This window comes from Budorcas taxicolor, chromosome 2, assembly GCF_023091745.1.
Source record: "Budorcas taxicolor isolate Tak-1 chromosome 2, Takin1.1, whole genome shotgun sequence".
In the NCBI taxonomy this organism is placed as follows: domain Eukaryota; kingdom Metazoa; phylum Chordata; class Mammalia; order Artiodactyla; family Bovidae; genus Budorcas; species Budorcas taxicolor.
The window spans coordinates 172,114,132-172,118,035 of NC_068911.1; positions in this window are offsets into that span (position 1 = coordinate 172,114,132).

The following is a 3,904-nucleotide window of genomic DNA, read 5'->3' on the forward strand; positions in this document are numbered from 1 at the left end:
ATTCCTTCCAAAGAAATCCCAGGGCTGATCTCCTTCAGAATTGTCTGGTTGGATCTCCTTGCAGTCCAAGGGACTCTCAAGAGTCTTCTCCAACACCACAGTTCAAAAGCATCAATTCTTCGGCGCTCAGCCTTCTTCACAGTCCAACTCTCACATCCATACATGACTACTGGAAAAACCAGTAGTCACTTTCATCAAGAGGCTTTTTAGCTCCTCTTCACTTTCTGCCATAAGGGTGGTGTCATCTGCATATCTGAGGTTACTGATATTTCTCCTGGCAATCTTGATTCCAAATAAAAGGCCATCAAATTAAAAACAGCAATAAGAAAGAAAATATGAAAAGAGAACGTATAGATTAAAAAGATTAAAATTCCCATTTGTATAGTAATATTTAATAAATATTAACAGTATTAAATAGTAATATTAACTAAAATAGAAACCTAAAAACACTGAACATTTGGACAGGTGGTCATATTTACGGTATGAACCATGAAGGTGGTATGAGGACTCCAACTAATTCCCTTATTGTCTGTGAAGTTCAGAAAGCTTTAGGTTACAGAGTTGGGGGCAGAGTTAGGTCAAGAGCCCAGATTTCCTGCTTTCTAGCTGTTTTTTAATTTTCTACCTATAAAAGTTTTAATATCTCTTTAACCACAATCCCATCAGCACTATCCCCAAACAATTATTGTCAAGTATCTTGACAGTGTTCACATTTTCCTGATGGTCTTGTAAGTGTTCCTTATTATATTTACAATTTGTTTGAATTGGAATTCAGACAAGCCCCATATGTTGCAATTAATCAGTATGCATGCACATCTCTTAAGGTTTATTTAATCTGTAGTTTCTTTCTCCATCGTTTTTATCTATTGCTTTTTTGAGGAGTGTGAAAACAACTGTGTTGGCTGTCCTATTGTTTCCCAAAGTGGCTTTTGCTAGTTGCCTCCCTACAAGGTCCTATAACATAGTCCATGACCCCTGTATTGGTCAGTAGATCTCGTGGTTTCATCCAAGTCAGGTTAAAATCATTTTCAGCAAATATATGACGTTGGTGCTACATATTAATAATTCTGGGGCTTCCCTGATAGTTCAGTTGGTAAAGAATCTACCTGCAATGCAGGAGACCCTGGTTCAATTCCTGTGTTGGGAAGATCCACTGGAGAAGGGATAGGCTACCCACTCCAGTATTCTTGGGCTTCCCTTGTGGCTCAGCCGGTAGAGTCCGCCTGCAATGAAGGAGACCTGGGTTCGATGCCTGGGTTGGGAAGATTCCCTTGAGAAGGGAAGGACTACCCATTCCAGTATTCTGGCCTGGGGAATTCCATGGACTGTATAGTCCATGGGGTCGCAAAGAGTTAGACATGACTGAACGACCTTCACTTTCATTAGTACTTCTATCAGGAGACACATAATCTCTGACTCTATCTTTTTTTGTGACCTTCATCGCCATTGACTGATCCACTGATTCATTAAATATTGCAAAAGGGGGATGTTTGAATTATATCATTGCTTCTTCACGTATCCAACCTCCTATTTTTTTTTTTTTTTCAATACTGCAAGTGCATTAAGTATGCATGTTCCATTAGTTTCTAGATTGTAGTTTCGGGGGCAAATAGACATAACTACTGTCCTCACACATACCTTTGTCTCCAGCTGCACCCAGCTGCCTGCTGACCTCATTTGACAGAGCAGTCTTACAAGCATTGCTATTCTTTAGGAATTCAGAAATGTCAGTTATTTTCATTAATATAACTTACCAGAATTGCACGGTTTATAAGAATGTCTTATCCATCAGAGTACTACATACTCAGTTCATTTCAATTCAGTTGCTCAGTCGTGTCTGACTCTTTGTGACCTCATGGATTGCAGCATGCCAGGCTTTCCTGTCCATCGCCAACTCCTGAAGCTTGCTCACATTCATGTCTATCAAGTCAGTGATGCCATCCAACCATCTCATCCTCTGTCGTTCCCTTCTCCTCCTGCCTTCAATCTTTCCCAGCAACAGGGTCTTTCAAATGAGTCAGTTCTTCACATCAGGTGGCCAAAGTATTGGAGTTTCAGCTTCAGCACCAGTCCTTCCAATGGATGTTCAGGACTGATTTTCTTAGGATAGACTGGTTTGATCTCCTTGCTGTCCAAGGGACTCTCAAGAGTCTTCTCCAACATCACAGTTGTTGACTAGATGGACCTTTTGTCGGTAAAGTAATGTCTCTGTTTTTTAATAAGCTGTCTATGTTGGTCATAGCTTTTCTTCCAAGGAGCAAGCATCTTTTAATTTTATGGCTACAGTCACCACCAGCAGTGGTTTTGGAGCCCAAGAAAATAAAGTCTGTCATTGTTTCCCCATCTAAAAGCCATTAAGTGCCAGGACTGGATGCCATGATCTTAGTTTTTTGAATGTTGAGTTTTAAGCCAACTTTTTCACTCTCCTCTTTCACTTTCATCAAGAGGCTCTTTAGTTCCTCTTTGCTTTCTGCCATAAAGATGGTGTCATCTGCATATCTGAGGTTATTGATATTTCTCCCAGCAGACTTGATTCCAGCTTGTGCTTCATCCAACCTGGCATTTCACATGATGTACTCTGCATATACGTTAATAGCAGGGTTGGCATACTCCTTTCCCAATTTGGAACCAGTCCATTGTTTCATGTCTGGTTTTAACTGTACCTTCTTGACCTGCATACAGATTCCTCAAGAGGCAGGTCAGGTGGTCTGGTATTCCCATCTCTTTCAGAATTTTCCAGAGTTTGTTGTGTCCACACAAAGGCTTTGGGATAGTCAATGAAGCAGAAGGAGATGTTTTGCTGGAATTCTACAGCTTTTTCAATGATCCAATGGATGTTGGCCACTTGATCTCCAGTTCCTCTGTCTTTTCTAAATCCAGCTTGGACATCTGGAAGTTCTTATTCATGTATGGTTGAAGTCTGGCTTGGAGAATTTTGAGTATTTGCTAGTGTGTGAGATGAGTGCAATTGTGTGGTAGTTTGAACTACCATATATATATATATTTGGCATTGCCTTTCTTAAGGATTGGAATGAAAACTGACCTTTTCCAGTCCTGTGGCCACTGCTGGCTGAGTTTCCCAAATTTGCTGGCATATTGAGTTCAGCACTTTAACAGCATCATCTTTAAAGATTTGAAATAGCTCAGCTGGAATTCTGTCACCTTCACTAGCTTCCCATTAGGAAGCTTCCACAAGCCTCTTATCCTTATCCATCAGAGAGCAGACAGAATGGAAACTACAATTACAGAAAACTAGAGAGTCCAGGAGTCTCCAGTGGAGGCGTGGGTCGGTGGTGGCCTGCTGCAAGGTTGAGGACACTGAGTATAGCAGTACATGCATGGGATGTTTTGAAAGAGGTCACCATTATCTTATCCTTCTTATCCTTCTCCATCAGAGGGCAGACAGACTGAAAACCACAATCACAGAAAACTAACCAGTCTAATCACATGGACCACAACCTTGTCTAACTCAATGAAACTATGAACCATGCCGTGTAGGGCCACCGAAGATGGACGGGTCATGGTGGAGAGTTCTGACAAAATGTGGTCCACTGGAGAAGGGGATGGCAAACCACTTCAGTATTCTTGCCTTGAGAACCCCATGAACAGTATGAAAAGGCATAAAAGATAGGACACTGAAAGATGTACCCCCCAGGTCGGTAGGTGCCCAATATGCTACTGGAAATCAGTGGAAAACTAACTCCAGAAGGAATGAAGAGACGGAGCCAAAGCAAAAACCACACCCAGTTGTAGATGTGACTGGAGATAGAAGCAAGGTCTGATGCTGTAAAGAGCAATACTGCATAGGAACCTGGAATGTTAGGTCCATGAATCAAGGCAAATTAGAATTGGTGAAACAGGAGATTGCAAGAGTGAACGTCAACATTCTAGGAATCAGTGAACT